The sequence below is a fragment of the Panthera uncia genome, chromosome X (genome assembly GCF_023721935.1).
Source record: "Panthera uncia isolate 11264 chromosome X, Puncia_PCG_1.0, whole genome shotgun sequence".
Classification (NCBI taxonomy): Eukaryota; Metazoa; Chordata; class Mammalia; order Carnivora; family Felidae; genus Panthera; species Panthera uncia.
The window spans coordinates 88,637,242-88,657,851 of record NC_064817.1 but is presented as its reverse complement, the minus strand read 5'-3'; the positions used below and the strand labels follow the sequence as shown (position 1 = coordinate 88,657,851).

General features: G+C 39.3%; 1 non-coding gene across 1 annotated transcript; it reads right to left on the bottom strand.

Annotated features, from left to right (window-relative positions):
- Positions 1–1,469: 1,469 nt before the first annotated feature.
- On the bottom strand, positions 1,470–1,573 carry LOC125932435 (U6 spliceosomal RNA). Its single transcript, XR_007460606.1, has one exon. It is a non-coding gene; the product is annotated as a U6 spliceosomal RNA (small nuclear RNA).
- Between the last annotated feature and the right edge of the window lie 19,037 nt (positions 1,574–20,610).

Below are 20,610 nucleotides of genomic sequence, written 5' to 3'. Positions count from 1 at the left end.
ATTTTTGGGAGACACAATTTAACCCACGAGAGCTGCTCATCACTTCTAAGCCTTCAGTGGGTATCCATTAACAGTAGGAGAGAGTGAAACGTCATGTGCTGTATCTGCCCCTCTGGGCTCTCTCACCGGATAGTCCACGACTTGACCTTCAGCCTTGGACATCTCGGACTTGGGCCATACTGAAATATTTTCAGTTTTGCAAATATAACATGCTATTTCTTCCTCTTTGTTTCATTTTCCCCCTGTTCCTTCCTTCTGGAATGCACCCTTCTACACTATACTTAGAAAACACTTACGCCTCTTGCAAGAAAAAACTATAAGGCCATTGCCTCTCTAAAGCCTTTCCTGAATTCATCTATGTAGTTATTCCCTTTCACACCCATTGTCCAGGTAAAATTTTACTTGTTTTTTAATCCCATTTTTTCTGCTCTTACATCTGCAGTAGAATGTGAAACTCTCTCTCACACTCCCTCCCCACCCCCTTTGGATGTTTTCCCCTTCTCCAGTATAAGCACATTGAGGTCAAGGTTTCAGGAACGATTTACCTTTGTCTCTCTGATTTCTAGAGCAGTTTTTGACAAATGATAGGTACTGAACAGATTTTCTAGGGATTAATAAATTCTTTATAGGAGAGGCAGAATATTTAAGACTCATTGAAAAATTTACATTTCAGTGCCAGTAAAGGTCTGAGAAGCAGAATCATGTGTTAGAAAGAGTATTAAAAGTCTTAGGGGGGGCGCCTGGGTGGCTCAGTCAGTTGAGCGTCCGACTTCGGCTCAGGTCATGATCTCACAGCTCGTGGGTTCGTGCCCCGTGTCGGGCTCTGTGCTGATGGCTCAGAGCCTGGAGCCTGCTTCAGATTCTGTGTCTTCCCCTCTCTCTGCCCCTCCCTGCTCATGCTCTGTCTCTATCTCAAAAACAAATAAACATTAAAAAAAAAAGTATTAGGGTGCCTGGATGCCTCAGGGGGTTAAGTGGCCGACTTTGGCTCAAGTCATGATTTTGCGGTTTGTGAGTTCGAGCCCCGCGTCGGGCTCTGTGCTGACAGATCAGAGCCTGGGGCCTGCTTCGGATTCTGTGTCTCCCCTCTCTCTGCCCCCCCCCCCCGCTCATGCTCTGTCTCTCTTTGTCTCTCAATAATAACTAAACTTCAAAGAAAAAAAGAAAGAAAGAAAGAAAGAAAGAAAGAAAGAAAGAAAGAAAGATAGAAAAGAGAATTATGATTCTTGTTGACTGGAATGTGTATATCTCCTTCCTACATCCTCTACACAATTTAAGGCTTTGAAGATAGCATTCCTTTTCATCACTCATCAGAATCAATCTTGGCAACGACCTAGTAGTGAGTATTTTAAGCAACAAAAGCAATCATTCATGCTTAAGGTCAAATGAATGATGTGGCCCCTAGAGGTTGAGAGGAAGGGATCATTGAGTTTCCACCACATCTGGCTCACTTTACACTTTCCAAATTTAACAACTGAGGACGGTCATATTTGTGTGTCATCCTTGCAAAGGGGTGATGCTAATCTTCTCTGTGTGGTTCCAGTTTTAGGCTATATGCTGCCAAAGCGAGCATGAGAACAGTCATATTAGTACAAAGCACCCCTGATCCTAATGACGTTTAATGATTTATTATAAATTAAATAGCATTGCATGAAAATTCTGGAAAGTCTAAAGGACAATCCTTAGTCAACATACCAATAATATAGAATTTGTATGTGAGAGGAGGAGGAATGGATTTAGATTTCTCATATTGTTATAGTCCAAAGTGAACAAGCTTCCATTAGACCTATGCTTTATCGAGATGAAATCTACATAACCAAAACTTGCCGTTTTAAAGTGCAAAATTTAATGGCTTTAGTACATTCATAATGTTGATCAACTATCACCTCAGTCTCGTTCCAGAAATCTTTTATGGCCCAGAAGAGAAGAGACGTCATGCCCAGTAAGCAGTCACTCACCCATTCTTCCCGTCTCCCAGACTCTAGCAGCCACTAATCTGTTTTCTGTCACAGCCGATTTACCTATTCTGGACATTTAGTACACATGGAGTTAACCAATCTGTGAACTTTTGTGTCTAACTTCTTTGACTTACCATAATGGGCTTTGAGGTTCATTAACACTGTAGCATGTACTTCATTCCTTTTCATAAATGATACGCATTCAGTGTATCCATTCGACAGTTGAGAGCCGTTTGAGGTGTTTACTCATTTGGGCTGTTGTGAAAATTCACCAGGAACATTCATGGGTGAATATCTGTTTGACTCTCTGTTTTCAAGTCTCTGGGGCAGACAACTAAGGGTGGGACTGCTTATTCTACATGTAACTTTTGGAGGAACATTCCCACCAGCATATGTGAGGGTTCTAGTTTCTCCGCATCCTAGTTAACAACCCTTGTTACTTTCTATTATTATTATTATTGTCATTGTCATCATAGTGGATATGAAGTAATGTGTCAATATGGTTTTGACTGACATTTCCTTAATGACTGATGTGCTTCCCACGTGTTTATTGCCCTCTCGTATATCCTTAGGCACATTTCTACTGAAGTCCTTTGTCCACGTTTTAGTTGTGTTGTCTCTTTGTTGTTGAGTGTTAAGAATTCTTTATACATTCTAGATGCTAGACTCATCAGATACATGATTTGTAAATATTTTCTCCCATTCCACAGGTTGTCTTTTCACTTTTTTTTAAACCAGGTGAAGTGTGATTTTTATTTTTTTTAACAATGATCAGTTGGTATATTTATGTATGCGTGCAGGGCACCACATATTCATTTATGTGTGTATACGTTCGTGCAGCAACATTTATTTAGCATCAACTATATGTAAGTGTTTATATAGTCTATCGAAAATGACTAGCTTTTATGAACCAAGAGTAAATACATGATAAAGTTTCACACACTATTTTTCTTTGTTGCATCGGTACAAATAGAATAAGGTAATTGCCATTATTTTTAACTGGCGATGTCTGTTTACTTAATGCTGTCCTTTGATGCACAAAATTTTATAATTGTAATGAAATATAATTTATCTATTTTGTGCTTCTGTTACTGATGCTTTGGGTGTCTTGTCTGGGAATCCATTGCAAAATCCATGGTCGTGAAAATGTACTCCTATGTTTTCTTCTAAGAGTTTTATAGTTTTAGCTCTAACATTTATGTTTTAATCCGTCTTGAGTTATTTTTTGTATTTGGCCTGAGATACAATAAAACTTTATTTTTTTAAATATGTACTTATTTTTGAGACAGAGAGACAGTGCTTGAGCATGGGAGGGGCAGAGAGAGAGAGGAGACACAGAATCCAAAGCAGGCTCCAGGCTCTGAACTGTCAGCACAGAGCCCGAGGCGGGGCTTGAACCCACAAGCTGTGAGAACTGAAGTCAGACACTTAACCAACTGAGCGCCCCTTATTCCTTTACTTTTAAAACCTGTGCTATATAAGTAACTGGTCTTCAAGTCACCGAGACAATGTTCAGCTAAAAGATAGTAACTGTATTCTCACCTGCCAGTGATTAACTGCCTCATACAGAATACTCTGATTTTCATCATGTACACATAATTAAATGGCTAAATTATAGATAAATGTCAGAAGTTAAAGATTTTAAATGTGTGCACGTACCATAAGCACTCTTCAAAAGTATGGTAATGCAAATAATGAATATTCATCTTAAGATTAGAAGACAGATGAGTCAATTTTACTAAAGATCTCCAAAGCTTAGAATTTGCTTTCCATATAGCAACTAAGAACCTGTTATCAAATCCCCTTTAAAAGAAAGGTAGCCCTTTAAAAGAAGGAAGTTAACCCAATATTCTCCAAGATGATTAGAGTAGCTCGTCCTCTCAGACAAAATGTACAGCCTTCATAAAGAAAAGTGGCCGCAAAGTCATTATGCACACAGACCTTTGTCACAGAGATGACAACCACAAGAGCAGCCAGTAGTAGGAAAAAGCCAAGACTTTTTTGTGTGCTTGGGTGGCTCAGTCTGTTAGGCACCTGACTTAGGCTCAGGTCATGATCTCGTGGTTTGTGAGTTCGAGCCCTGCATCCGGCTCTGTCTTCTTGCCATTTTTTTACATCACAAATCACTAGAACATGTCACCCTTGCCCTTGCCTAGAGATTTTTACACATATTCGTCCTGCTACCTGCAATACTCTCCCGGAGCCTTCTTTATCTGGCGAGCATCTTTTTATCCTTTAGCTGTCTCTTAAAACATTCCTTCCTCGAGGCTATATTTATGTACTCTATACTAGAATAAACTCCCTAGCTGTGTGCTCCCATAACACTGTGTCATTTCCCTAGTATTCCGCTCACCATATGTTATTGTAATCACATATTTATTGCCTGTCTCTGCCAGTAAACTACAAGTCCCATGAGGTCAAACCCTAAAAATGTCTGGTGCACTGATTTATACCCAATTTCTAGAACACCACGCCTGGCATATGGTAGGTGTTGAGTAAACAAATAAATGAATGGTAGAGTTATATAAGTTTACTTGTATTACTTATATTTTTGTTCCTTGACTCCAAAAGAATTTCTTTTTAAAAAATTTTTTAAGTTTTTAATTTATTTTTAAAAGAGACAGAGACAGAGGCACAGAGAGACAGAGAGCAAGCAGGGGAAGGGGCAGAGAGGCAGACACAGAATCCGAAGCAGGCTCCAGGCTCTGAGCTGTCAGTATGTAGCAGGATTCTCGCACAGAGAGTCACGACACGGAGGCTTTTCTTTCCAGGAGGCAACTTTATTCGTGCCGGCACGGCTCAGTTGGGTTCTTACCCAAAGAACTGAGCCCCGAACGCCACGTAGTGTAGTTTTTTATATATTTTCTATTTCTCTGTCTCCCATATATGGTAACACAAAAACATGTAGTCTGATTAAGTGGTCTCAGGTTACAAGGTCCTGAGAGATAGCCAGGTTGCCTTGAGGGTGTTTTTTCTTCTTCACATTCCTTAGGGAGGGGACCCTGCCACAAGCCCAAAGCCCGAAGTGGGGCTCGAACTCCTGAACCAGGAGCTCATGACCTGAGCTGAAGTCAGACTCTTAACCGACTGAGCCACCCAGGTACCCCAGAAAGAATTTCTGATGAGCAATAACCTTACATTCATAATCACTAGCTGAGAGCTCAGAGTCAGGTTTTTTATTCAGCACCATTGTTACATATGATTTGGTCGTAGCAGAAGTGTTTGTGCCCCCTAAGCACTTTGTCCAATGCCTTGGAACCCAAAAATAAAAGAGCTCAAGAGAAAAGTTCACAACTTGAAAACCAAACCCATTTAAACATCTAAATTTCCACAAGGCACCCCACATGGCATGCAGAATGATCATGCCAGATAAACCCTCTCCAATTTGGGGAGGTACCTTGAAGGCTAATTAGCTTGATTTCCCCACATGGGAGTGCATACTTTCCTAGAGACGTCCATGTTGGAAAAGGTTCAATAGCCCACTTCCTTTCTGATCTAAAAAATAGGAATGTTTTTCTGGAGCTTCTTTTTAGATACACAAACTCAAGATTTCTAAGTAAGATTTGAGCAAAAAAACATTGCTCATTTCCCATTCATGTTAACTCAGTTTCGTATGACTTTGACAAACCCCCCCGCCCCGCCCCCGAGAGCTTTCAGTTCAGGTTTGGGATGTAAGAAGGGCCTGTTTTTGCTTGGCACTTGAAAAAGCATTTTAAGTATTTATAACAATCTCCCTCACTGGGAGATTGCATACCGATACAGATAAAGAATGTATCGTAAAGTGCTTTGAGGGAAAATATTACTGTCATTGCCATTCTTTTCCTGTGTAAAAAATAAGTTTTTATTACAGCTGCAGTGTTTATCTCCTGACTTCTGGATTTCCTTAAATCTAGCTGTAAACATTTTACTGTTGGTGACCATACCTGGAAAGTTTGCCACCTACTTTATTCCTTCCCTCATAAAAGTACATTTAACAAGAGCATATATTCCGATATTATTTTGCAGGCACTAAGAAGACTTTAATATAATAGCTATATTCTAATAAATGAGAGGTGAATAATGTAGCCAAAGACAATATCAAAATAACACTGTTACAGACAGACTTCAGATAACGTGATTTTTACCCTTTTGAAGTGTTTCATCAAGTCAAGGAATTCTCAGAAGCTGAAAGGATAGAATTAAGTCAGTGCCTTCATGTCTGTGGCTTACCTGGTTAGAAGAAAGAGGGTATAAGATTTAGTGAAGAGGCAGAGGTAAGGAAGGAACCAGTGGATATTTTAGTCATTTGACAAAGAACGCTGAAGCTAAGTTTGAGCAATCTGGTTTTTCTACACTTAAGAATACATTGTATTGGGGCGCCTGGGTGGCTCAGTCGGTTAAGCGTCCGACTTCAGCTCAGGTCACCATCTCACGGTCCGTGAGTTGGAGCCCCGCATCGGGCTCTGGGCTGATGGCTCAGAGCCTGGAGCCTGCTTCCGATTCTGTGTCTCCCTCTCTCTCTGCCCCTCCCCTGTTCATGCTCTGTCTCTCTCTGTCTCAAATATAAACGTTAAAAAAAAAAAAAAAGAATACATTGTATTTCTTTATATCCCAGGGCTTTATAGATCAGGCATAAACACGCCGTCCATAAGGAAGTCACAACAGTGCTTTTCTGAGGTACCTCAAAAAATTAAAAATAGAACTACCCTATGACCTAGCAATCATACTACTAAGTATTTACCCAAAGGATACAAAAATGCTGATTTGAAGGGGCACATGCACCCCACTGTTTATAGCAGTGCTATCAGCAATAGCCAAATTACGGAAAGAGCCCAATGGCCATCGACTCATGTATGGATAAGAAAGATGTGGTATAGATATAGATATAGATATAGATATAGATATAGATAATACTCCATTGTGTGTGTGTGTATACATATATGTGTGTGTGTGTATATATATATACATATATATATATATATATACATATACATATACATATACATATATATGTGTGTGTATATATATATATGTATATATATATACATACACACACACAATGGAGTATTACTCGGCGGTCAAAAAGAATGAAATCTTGCCATTTGCAACAACATGGATGGAACTGGAGGGTATTATGCTAAGTGAAGTAGGTCAGGCAGAGAAAGATATCATATGACTTCACTCATGTGTGGAATTTAAGAAACAAAAGAGATGAATATAGGGGAAGGGAAGGAAAAATAAGATAAAAACAGAGAGGGAGACAAACCATAAGAGACTCTTAAACATAAAGAACAAACTGAGGGTTGCTGGAGGGGAGGTGGGGGGGGATGGGCTAGATGGGTGATGGGCATTAAGGAGGGCAGTTGGGACGAGCACTGGGTGTCCTATGGAAGTGATGAATCACTGGGTTCTACTCCTGAGACCAACACTACACTGAATGTTAACTAACTTGCATTTGAATAAATACATTTAAATTAAAAAAACAATGCTTTGATTCCTATTGTTCGTTGTGATTATGTTTATTCACTCTTATTTTCATAAGGGTTAAGATACGTGTCCGTATTATTGGCCAAGTGAATAGCAAGCAGTAGGAGACAATAAAGGGAGTGGGAAGTAAAAGAAGGAAAAAGGAAGAAAGGAAAAAAGACTAAGGAGATAAAATCAGGGAAGGAGAAAATAATCAGAAACTATTTTTTATAGCCTATTCTGCAGTGACAAGTGTTATGGTGAACTTCCTACTCTGATAACAGATTGCTTTTTTGGTTATTTGTTTGACAGTAACATTTGCAAACAAAACAAAACAAAACAAAAACCTTTCCCTTATACTGACTCTGCTAGCCAATCTTAATTCCCTTTCCTCAACTTTTCACACTAGACTATGGGAATCAATTTTATAGCCAACCCTATACCTAAAGTGAAATCATACAGTTATTGATTCTACAGAGATTATTGTTGTTAAAATGTATTATAGCGGATACCTATTCTCAAGCTTATACTATAGCAATATACTGTAATGCATGATGTCAAATTCTGAATGGATATATATCTGAACCATTTGATCAATTTCATAATTTATCTCATTTATACTTAAGAATTTGTTCATCACCTTTCTGCATCTGAAATTTTCATTGGCTTTCTATAAAATGGAGTTAAAGTGGCTAAAGCCTCCTAACATTAATGCCAAAGTCAGAGGTTATGCTCAGTGTTTCCCAGGGCATGTGAGAAACACATTTTATGTGAAGATTTATCATACTGCCCAGCATAGGAAACAATCAAGAAAATGAAAATGCAACCTATCTATGCTTTGGGAAAAAATATTTACAAGGGGTAAATATCCAAAATACATTAAAAAAAACCCTACTGGATAGCAAAAATAAACAAAGAAACACCCAGTAAGGGGCAAAGGTCTTGAATAAACATTTCTCCAAAGAGAAAATGCAAATGGCCAATAGGTATATGAAAAGGTGCTCAGCATCAGTCATTTTCATGGAAATGCAAATCAAAACCACAATGGGATATCACCTCACACTTGTTAAGAGGGTTATCATCAATAAAAACAAGTGTTGGTGAGGGTGTAAAGAAAAGGGAAGCCTTGTACACTATTGATGGGAATATAAATTAGTACAAGCATTATGGGAAATAGTATGCAGGATGCTCAAAATACTAAAAATAGAACCACCCTATGAACCAGCAATCCTACTTCTAGGTATATGTCCGAAGAAAGTGAAATCAGTATCTGGAAGAGATATCTGTGCTCCCACGTTCATGGCAACATAATTCACAATAGTCAAAACATGGAAACAACTTAAATGTCCATTGACAGATGAAAGAAGAAAATATAGTATATACACATAATCGAATATTATTCAGCCTTAGAAAAGAAGGAAATCCTGCCATATGCGACAACGCGGATGAAACTAGAGGGCATTGTGCGAACTGAAATAAACCGCTCACAGGACAAACACTGTATGATTCCACGTGCATGAGGTATCTCCAATAGTCAAACTCATAGAAGCAGAAAGCAGAACAGCGGTTGCCAGGGGATGGGGGGAAGAGTCATTGGAGAATTGCTATTCAATGGGTATAAAGGTTCAATTGCATGGGGTGCCTGGGTGGCTCAGTCAGTTAAGCATCCAACGCTTGATTTCTGCTCAAGTCATGATCTTGAGTTTTTGAGATTGAGCCCCGCATCGGGATTGCTTGGGATTCTTTCTTTCTCTCTCTCTCTCTCTCTCTCTCTCTCTCTCTCCCCCTCTATCTCCCAAAATAAATAAATAAACATTTTTAAAAAGTTTTAGTTGCACAAGATGAACAAGTTCTAGAGTTCTTCTGTACAATATAGTGACTAAAGTTAAGAAAACTGTATGCACACATAAAATGTGTTAAGAGGATAGATCTCTGTGATAGAACTCTGTGTTAAGTGTTTTTGCCATCGTAAAGAGAGTAACTCACCTAAATGAACTATAAAGGAGCTGAGAGGCAAAGTGCCATAGGATAGATGATCTTTTCTCTGAGATAAAGAAAGCAGTGCCATTCTCTGGATTCATACTAAAAATTTTAAATCTTTGGATGGGCAGTAGGTGGTAGAATATTCTTCCCTTTCCTATCTCATACAACTCACTAGATCCCGAAGATATTAACTGGTCTGGTCTGCCTTATTTGGACCTGCCTCCTCTTACCAGTGTCCTGATTCCAACTTCTTTCTTCCTTAAGCCAAATCCCTCTAATCAAAAAGTCCATACTCAGTGTCCTGAGGTGGCAAGTAAAGGAGGAAGGGTTGAGAAGGAAAAATTGTGTGTGTGCACACGGACGTGCATACACATGATCAAGGTCAAATTGGTTTCCATACAACACGCAGGGCTCAACCCAACAGGTGCCCTCCTCAATGCCCTTCACCCACTTTCCCCTCCCTCCCCCACCCCATCAACCCTCAGTTTATTCTCAGTATTTGGGAGTCTCTTAGGGTTTGCCCCCTTCCCTCTCTGTAACTTTTTTTTCCCCCTTCTCCTCCCCCCGGTCTTCTGTTGAGTTTCTCAGGATCCACATGAGTGAAAACATATGGTGTCTGTCTTTCTCTGCCTGACTTATTTCACTTAGCATCACACTCTCCAGTTCCATCCACATTGCTACGGAAGGCCAGATTTCATTCTTTTTCATTGCCAAGTAGTATTCCATTGTATATATAAACCACATCCTCTTTATCCATTTGTCAGTTGATGGACATTCAGGCTCTTTCCATAATTTGGCTATTGTTGAGAGTGCCGCTATAGACATTGGGGTACAGGTGCCCCTATGTATCAGCACTCCTGTATCCCTGGGGTAAATTCCTAGCATTGCTATTGCTGGGTCCTAGGGTAGATCTATTTTTAATTTTTTGAGGAACCTCCACACTGCTTTCCAGAGTGGCTGCACCAGTTTGCATTCCTACCAACAGTGCAAGAGGGTTCCCATTTCTCCACATCTTCTCCAGCATCTATAGTCTCCTGATTTGTTCATTTTAGCCAGTCTGACAGGCGTGAGGTGGGATCTCAGTGTGGTTTTGATTTGTATTTCCCTGATGAGGAGCGACGTTGAGCATCTTTTCATGTGCCTGTTGGCCATCTGGATGTCTTCTTTAGAAAAGTGTCTATTCGTGTCTTCTGCCCATTTCTTCACCGGATTATTTGGGGCTTTTTGGGGTGTGGAGTTTGGTGAGTTCTTTATAGGTTTTGGATACTAGCCCTTTATCTGATATGTCATATCTTTCTCCATTCTGTTGGTTGCCTTTTAGTTTTGTTGATTGTTTCCTTTGCTGTGCAGAAGCTTTATATCTTCATGAGGTCCCAATAGTTCATTTTTGCTTTTAATTCCCTTGCCTTTGGAGATGTGTCAACTAAGAAATTGCTGCAGCTAGGTCAGAGAGGTTTTTTCCTGCTTTGTCCTCTAGGGTTTTGATGGTTTCCTGAGGTGAGACCAGTTCTTCACAAAAGAATCCTGATGATTACACAGTAAGCCTTGAAGAAATACTCAATGGCTTCCTGTTGACTGTCTAACCATGTTCTGACTATTTTGTCATTTAAAGTCATTTATAATCTGCCTAGGGGCACCTGGGTGGCTTAGTCAGTTAAGCATCTGACTTCAGCTCAGGTCATGATCTCGCAGGTTCGTGAGTTTGAGCCCCACGTTGGGCTCTGTTCTGACAGCTCAGAGCCTGGAGCCTGCTTCAGATTCTGTGTCTCCCCCTCTCTCTGCCCCTCCCCTGCTCACATTCTGTCTCTCTCTCAAAAATAAACATTAAAAAATTTAAAAAAATAAAGTCATTTATAATCTGCCTCAACCCACCCTTAAGTAAGAATCCTATTTCTCCAATTCATATAGGTTTCTCCTTCAGCCAAACCATCCCACACATTGTACACTCAGTGCACTAAGTTCTTTCTTGATATCTTTCCCCACCGTAACATTACCCCCTCTTCCAAGAAGCCTTTCCCAGCTGCACCAGCTCCCTTTGATATGGTCATCCACTGAACTTTCTAGGTAATATCACATACATATGTCCTTAAGTTGATGCATACATGGCATGCTTTAACATTTTCTCTCCTTCTACGAGTACTTCAATCTCTTTGAAAGAAAATATCACTTCATGTCCTCCTGTGCTGCTAACAACGTGTTAAACGTATAGAAGGAACTTAGTAAATACCCACTGGGCTGACGCAGTATTCTACTGCCATCACATAGATTTTCTAGAGCTATGCCACTGCCATTTTTGTCTTACTGTAATCAGATTGCAGGTGATTATTTTGGCCAAAGTTACATTTGCAAGGTTTCTTCTATATTGGTTCTGCTGCCATGGGTATATACCCAGCCACATTTTAATTCACAAAAGAAGTCTGTTCTCACATATATATTCTCTTGCTCTTCCTCTGAAGAAAATTGAGAAACTTGATTTAACTTCACGGTACAAAAAAACCAGACCTACTCAAGTGCCAATTTCTTAATTGTTCATCCATATGGAAGTTCAAATTGAATATCATATTTTGAAAATAGAGAAAAGCACCTGGAGAATAATGTATCCTTAGCTGGCATGATGAAAGAGAGATGTGTAGCCTTTAATTTGCTATTAGGGCTCTGGAAAATGTAGCCATTTAGAATACCTTTATTGATTTTGTAAATGTGCTAAAGCTTTGATGCAGTACTGAATCAGCAGCTACCATGCATGAATTTTATTTCCTTATTTTCATTTCAATGAATAATTTCCATTGAGTAGTAACTAATGGAATCATAAAGAGAGGTCATTAGGCATTAGTTCAACAAATGGCACTTGACATAATAGACTTCTGAACACATTGGCAGGGCGAGTTGTTGTTTCAAATAAATACTAATATGAGTTTTTCTAGTTTTCCAAAATATCTATGTATATGCATTGAGCACCACAGCTTTAAAGAACAGGCTAGGACACGATAATGACTTCCAAATGGTATGAGAAGATGTTTCTAAAATTTATCTTCTTTTGTTTATTTTAAAGATAAATTTTGTGTTCTTTTTGTTCTCTGGAATAAATGAAGATGCTATTTCCCAATAAAGTTTCATAACAAGTTTCAGTTGCTCTATGAGGCTGAAATATATCATTAAGGAGAGATGGAACTATCAATTCAACTTATAACCATGTAACAACTTTGTTACATTTAGATGAAAATAGGGAAGGAAAGAAATTCAATCAAGGTCTTTATAGCCAATATAAAATGTATGATTAGCAAAATGGCCCAAGTAATAGACAACAAAAGCAAGCCTGCTTTGTTATAAACATTCAGATAATTCAGAAATAGCCCTATTTTGCTTTAAATTTCCACAATAAATGGTACTTAAATGAACAATAATTGAACCTTACTATGCCCCTGGTACTGTGACAGATGTTAAGAATACAAAAAGGCAGGGGCACCCGGGTGGCTCAACCAGTTGGGTGACTGACTCTGGCTCAGGTTATGATCTCACAGTTCATGGGTTCAAGCCCCACATTGGGTTCTGTGTTGTCAGCTTAAGGCCTGGAGCCCGCTTCGGATTCTGTGTCTCTCTCTCCTGCTCACTCTCCGTCTGTCTGTCTCTCTCTCTCTTAAAAAATAAATAAACATTAAAAAAATACAAAAGGTATAAACATCCTTCCCCCACTTGAAGGAACTCATAGTCTAGCAGAAGAGAAATGTTTAAACAAAATTTGAAGTATTAAGTTGTACAGAGCAGTTCAGTTTCTGGTAATAAAGCAGATTATACAACTTTCAATCTCTCTTTCTACAGAACAACTGGAAGTGTTGGATAAGGCAGAAAGTTCCAGAATTTGCTAAGAAGTGTATCTTTAGACGGAAGATGAATGTGAAGTTTCAATCAGAGTTTAGAATGAAGGCACGAAGAATCATAGTGAAGCTAAAGAAACTCAGAGAGAAAGAGATCTTAAAAGCAACGAATAAAGCATATGTACTTCAAAGGGTTGTTCATTGGACTGATCATGGACTTCTGAACAGCAAGCATGGAATCCAGAACACAGAGGGTGTTATAGGCTAAGGAAAAGAAATAGAGATCTATAATTTTATATTAAGCTAAACCAGTATCCAAAAATGAGGGCAAAAAAGACATATTCGGACAAACATAAAGAATGAACACTCAGTAAAAAAGAGAAAAATAAGTCAAGGTAGATAAATCTGAAGAAACAATGTCTGCCTAAAACAAGATCAAAAGTCATAATGACAAACTTGGGAGGATATAAAAACAATATGGAACTAAAATATTGGACATAACATGAAAGAAAGGAGATCGGTGGCCTAAGTTAAATCAGCCTAAGGACCTTGTATTATTCAAAAGAGTAGAAATACTGGTTAGTATTACATTTTATTAAGTGAAGTATGCATTACAACATTGAATGGTAATGAGTAAAAAGAAAACGCAAATATATAAACTCCAAACCAGTAGTAGGAGCAAGAAGGGAAAGAAGATATGAAATGCCTGCCATTAGGTGCTTGCAGTGTGAAAACAATAATACTAATATAGCACATAACTCTAAGTAAGTCAAAGCCTTTGAAAAAAAGGTAGAATGTGAATGGGGTCTTGAAGGAAGGGTTTACCTGACATAACACAAAAAGTTGGATTAAAAAGAAATCCATAAAGGGGCGTTTGGGTGGCTCAGTCGGTTGAGAGTCCGGCTTCCGCTCAGGTCATGATCTCATGGTTTGTGGGTTCGAACCCCACGTCAGGCTCTGTGCTGACAGCTCAGAGCCTGGAGCCTGCTTCGGATTCTGTGTCTCCCTCTCTCTCTCTGCCTCACCCCCACTCATACTCTGTCTCTCTCGCTCTCTCAAAAATAAATAAACATTAACAAAAGTTAAAAAGAAATCCATAAAGGAAGAGAGTATATTTAGAGAATAGCTATTATGAAGGTCAATCTAAAACATTCAGGGACAGGCATGGAGGGAAGAGAGCAGTAGTTAAGGTGTCATTCCAGATGAAAATGTAAGGTCGGAGACTAAAAAGTAAAACACTTTGTTAATATATACAAGTCATGTTTTTCCTCTAGAACAAGGATCCCCATAATATTTATTTATTTATTTATTTATTTATTTATTTATTTATAGCACGAGTGGGGCAGTGGCAGAGGGGGAAGGAGACAGAGGATCTGAAGCAGGCTCTGCACTGACAGCAAAGAGCCCAAAGTGGGACTTGAATCCATGAACTGCAAGATCATGACCTGAGCCAGTCAGATGCTCAACCGACCGAGTCAGCCAGGTGCCCCAGGATCTCCATAATTTTTGATTACTGCTCTTACCAGAAAAAAACATTTAAGCATGAATCCTCGATAAACACATATATTTATCTATTGTAAATTATTCATGTTCTATTCTACTAAACATTATGTACATTGAAATTTGACAAGAATAGAAATTAAAAAGAAAGAAGAAAGTGAAATAATGACATAAATTATTATTATTATCATTGACACAATTATTACTACCATTTTAATGTTATGGATGTTTAGTTGTTTTTTTTTTTTTAATAACCTGGTAATCATTATGACTTTATACGATTATCCTACTATCTCAAGGCACAACACACACCTAAGTCAAGGTCATTGTTTTTAACAGCAGATATAAACCATGCTTAAAATATTCTTGATAATATAAAACTTTTTTAGCTGACTTTCTTTTCATATTTGATTATGCCATCATTTTTTGATATGCTTAATATTGTTTATATGCATTATGACATATTTTTATTACTTAGTATGGCTGACATGCCGTGTTCTGCTTGTTCACTGAAGTTTACATTATTAGCATTGTTTTAAATCCAAGAATTTTCCAAGAATGTTAAGATGCTTTCCATTTTGTAAAGTAGAATTGATTCAAAACTAGGTTATAATATCCATAAATCCACTTAACTAGGCACATGAAAACAGTAACACATCATGATATGCTAAAAGCAACAAAGGACTAAGGGCACTACAGTCAACTTTAAATGAATTGTAACATTCATAAAACACTCTAGAGCAGTGAAAATTAATAGAATTACGGATATCATCTTGTATGAAATGCAAAAATATAATATTAAGCAAAACGATTTGCAACGTGTACATAATCTATATATACATTAAAAGAACAATATGTATTATTCATGGATACATAGATACGTAATAAAATATAAAGAAATACATAGGAATGATAAACATCCAATTTCTCCTCCGGGAGAAAATGAGGGAGAGGCCACCAAAGAGAGAACAGAGGATATTTCAAATGTTTTCGTAATGTTTTATGGCTTAAGCTCAGTATTAAATATCCTGGTGTACATTGTATCATTTTTTATACATTTTTAAAATGTTTTAAATATTTTTTGAAAATTTCTTTAAAAAAATAAAAGTAAAAGGAGCAGGTAAAAAAGACTGACGGAGTTCCAAAAGGTAGTCAGATACATAAGAGAGAGACAGAGGTTTCACAGAATCAAAAACAAAAAATTTCAGATCTAAGGGTCAATAATGTCAAATAACAGAGATAATGGCAATGAAGTCACCAAAATTAAGAATTGGGAAATCATTTCAGTGGAGTGTTGGCAATGGAAACCCAATGACAACAGGTCAAAGAATGAATAGGGGGCAAAGTACACACTGTACTAATAAGGACTTCCCCTTACAGATCTAGAAATGCTGTATGAGTGATCATAAAATAAATTTACATACTAGTGGAGCTCAAAAAGAGAAAGGGAAATTCCCAGGTGGCAGAAAGAAGCGAAGTTTTACGATAATGAGCTATGGTCTTAGTAACACAGAGGGTCTCAAGGCACAGATATACATCCTGATAGTTAGGAAATCATGTTTTAATGTCTACACATGGGCCTCTTAAGGTAAAGATTTTTAAGCAAAACTACCAAATAAAGCTGGTACAGGGAAAAGGGAGCCTCTACTCATTTGTACATGGAAGTAACAAGGTAATCTATTTATAGAGGAAACTTTGGGACTTAAAAAAAAAAAAAAACCTGTGAGAAATCAAAATGCCAGTTGTGAATGATGGATAGTCTGAATTTAAAAATAAGTATGCTGCATGGGAAATCCAAAGCAGGGAAATTAATACAAATTTTGTTCCAAGATCGGTGATATTCTGGAGACACCTATAAAATACACATGTAAGTCTTCTTTCTAAGAACTTTGCTAAATTTCAGAGCATGTGGGTGTCAACAATGAAAGCAAATTTCCGATAGCTCACAATAAAAATGGAAACACATGAAAAGAATGGCCCACTTTGATGGACTCAGGAATCAGGAGAATTGATTCTAAATATATTGAGGAAATAGAACATAGATAAATTGTGAACTAAATGTAGTTAAAAGATAAAAGAGAGAGAAACATACAAACTATGAAAAAGAAAGAAAATACAACAAGAAAAGGAAAAGAACAGATAGATTGGTAACATATGAAGAGAATTTTTAGAAATTAAAAATGTTGTCATCATAATGAAAAAGCCAATAGACAGGTAAGTGACGAATTAGACAAAGTTAAGGAGAAATTTAAAAACTGGAAAATAATTTGGGAAAAACAAGTACCGAAATGTAGTATTGAGAAGTAGAAAGATAAAAAATTGAAAGAGAATTTTTTTTAATGTTCATTTTTTATTTTGGAGAGAGAGACAGAGACAGTGTGAGTGGTGGAGAGGAGCAGAGAGACAGGGAGACACAGAATCCACAGCAGGCTCCAGGCTCTGAACTGTCAGCAAAGAACCTGCCGCAGAGCTCGAATTCACCAACTGTGAGATCATAACCGGAGCCAAGTTAGACACTTAACTGACTAGCTACCCAGGCACCCCTGAAAGAGAATTTAAAATACATGGAATATGGAATGAAAACACAATATTTTTATTAGGAGTTCCAGAAGGGAAAAAAAAAAAAAGGTAGACAACGAAATTGGGAAAGAGATGATATCCAAAATGGCAGTGACTAGAAATTTCCAAAACTTATTAAGAAAAATGAAACCTCAGATTGAAGTATGCCAGCTTCCAAGCAGGGTTCCACTGCTACTAAATAATAACAACAACAACAGTAACGATCATTATTAAGTGAAATACAGTGAAACTTCAGAAAATTAAATCAAAGGAGAAAAAAAAAAAACATAAATAGGGAGGGAGAACAGATTACCTAGGAAGAATTAATACCTAGAACGACAACATAGTTTTTGGGCAGCAACAGAAAGCTGAAGGACAGTAACTGTCAGCCTTAAATGCCACAATCAGCTAAACTACCATTCAAAAGTGAAACAGACACTTGAAAACAAAGACTTAGCTTACCACTTATGAATCCTTCCAGAAAGAGCTATCAGAGACATACTTTAGCAAAAAGGGAAACTGAACCTACAAGGAGAGCCTGAGGTGCAATAATACAAATATATAAAACGTCTTCACAAGAAACCATCTAGGAATGCAGACGAATTTCCTTTAATTATTAAACAATAAAAAATAATCAAATTAACCTAGTACCTTCATAAAGACAAAGAAAACTTCTAAATAAGTCGTGTGCCAAAGTACAAACCATAAAAATGTTCAAAATACTCAGGGGCACCTGGGTGGCTTCGCTGGTTGAGTGTCCGACTTAGGCTCAGGTCATGATCTATCTCATGGTTCATGAGTTCAAGTCCCACATGGGGCTTGCTGCTATCAGCGCAGGGCCTGCTTTGGATCCTCTGTCCCCCTCTCTCTCTGGCCCTCCCCCACTTATGCTCTCTCAAAAATAAACAAACATTTAAAAAATATATATTCATATCTGAATTTCATTAAAAACAAAATGGAAAAAATATGGAGGTGCAGCTATGGCTATAATTAGAATGAAATAGGGGCACCTGGGTGGCTCAGTTGGTTAGGCGGCCAACTTCGGCTCAGGGCATGATCTCGCGGTCTGTGAGTTCGAGCCCCGCGTGGGGCTCTGTGCTGACCGCTCAGAGCCTGGAGCCTGTTTCGGATTCTGTGTCTCCCTCTCTCTGACTCTCCCCTGTTCATGCTCTGTCTCTCCCTGTCTCAAAAATAAATAAAACGTTAAAAAAATTTAAAAAAAAGAATGAAAGATACATAGCTTTATTTGTGTGTGTCAGGAAAAAAAATTTAAGTTTACAAAATTAATGAGATCTAAAATTTTATTTTACATATGTGTATGTATGTAAATAATATATTTATTAGTTTTATCGTTTTGAGTCTTCTACAAATTGCGTCTTAGTGAATGTAGCACAGACGATCAAGTAATGATTTTAAAAATCAGGAGAATATGGTAGGTATGTATATTAACCATGGTTTTTAGTTTCTGTATCTGACAGTTTGTCATCATAGGGCCTTGCTGACTGGAGAGGAAGTACCTTTCCCTGAGGGAGCAGATTCCTATGGTAGCAACCACACAGTTAACATGGCTTTCATAAAGAAACAAGGGGGCGCCTGAGTGGCTCAGTCGGTTAAGCGGCCGACTTTAGCTCAGGTCAAGATCTCACAGTCCATGAGTTTGAGCCCCGCATCAGGCTCTGTGCTGACAGCTCAGAGCCTGGAGCCTATTTCAGATTCTGTGTCTCTCGCTCTCTCTGCCCCTCCCCCGTTCATGCTCTGTCTCTCCCTGTCTCAAAAATAAATTAAAAAACGTTAAAAAAATTTTTTTAAAAAAGAAACAAACCAATCCAGAGCCCAAAGCCCATCCCCCACCACACCAAATGTCTGCTTTATCATGTGGGAGCACTTGTGGGACACAAACCTCCTGCCCTACTCAATCTCGGCTCAGGTATGAGACAACTAGGGCAGCTCCTACATCCCTGAGCACACTGAAAGTACTCAAACCATCCAATCCTAAATCTGGTCAGCCCACTTACAGTGCCTTGCCCATTCCTTCCCAAGAAAACCATCATAAAAGCTTTCCCACAATTCTCCTCACTGTCTCTCTCTGCCCATGACCCACCCCAGGGTTCTCTCTTGTGACCCTGTGGAGCATGGCATGCTGCCTTCCTCTTGGGAACTGTGAGTAATAAACTGTATTTTCAATGGGCCCCACCATACCTGGATGGAACTTGGGTACGTTTTAATGTTTATTTATTTTTGAAGGAGAGAGAGAGAGAGAGAGACAGGGTGTGAGTGGAGGGGGGGGGGGTGGCGCAGAGAGAGAGGGAGACACAGAATCAGAAGCAGGCTCCAGGCTCCGAGCTGTCAGCACAGAGCCTGACACGGGGCTCGATCCCACAAACCGCGAGATCATGACCTGAGCCAAAGACGGACGCTCAACCGACTGAGCCACCCAGGCGCCCCGAATCTTGGGTACATTTTAAACAGGATAGAGGGAGTGACATCACCAAGATGGTGCCGTAGAAGACCCTAGCCTCTCTTCCCCCACAAAGCGCAGCAATAAGAGAGCTATCCACGAATAAAAACAGCTCTGGGAGAACTCAGGAGGACCCTTCGGCAAAAGCAGTGGAACAAAATAGCTGAGAACAACCGCACAAAATGGGAATGAAGAATCACGTGATTTGGCCCGCATCACCTCATCTCCTAGACCGACACTGTTCACCGCGAAGAGGGAACTGCCCAGGTAGGTCTTTCCCTAAACAAACAAAAAAAAAAGAACAGGGTGCGAGACCAGCTTCGCCAGTATTTTGGGGCATGACACAAATGACCTGCTTTGCCTTCACCCCACCCAGCAACTGACAAAGCGGACACACACAGCAGGGCTAGGACCAAGGAAGAGGAGAAGGGGCTCCCAATATCGCCAGGCAGCAAGAGCAAGGGCAGTTCCCGGTGAGCCGCTCTGCAGAAGGCTCCAGCAACTTTCTCCACTAAAGAAACCAAAGGCCAGCGCACTGTCAGGAACCACCTACGCATTTCCCCACTTTTCACCCCACGGGTATTCACATTCCCAGATACCACCCTCCTGGGTCCCTCCCGGCCTCCTCCCACCCTGTTCCTTCCAGAGCCCAGCATCCGACCAAGGCCTTTGCAGTTGCCTGAGTACAAGATGCCAGCCTAGACCCCCCGGTCTACACCACTGGGGCTCGCCTGCAGCTAACCTCACCGCGGTGCACCGGCAGGCTCCTAGTCTGACCCCTCCTCACCAGCTTCCACAGCAGCATGCGCGCCCGTTTGCAGACTGTAGCCACAGCAGTGCACGCTGACAGCCATGCACCTACACCCTGCCATCCCGAATCTTGTCACTAGCC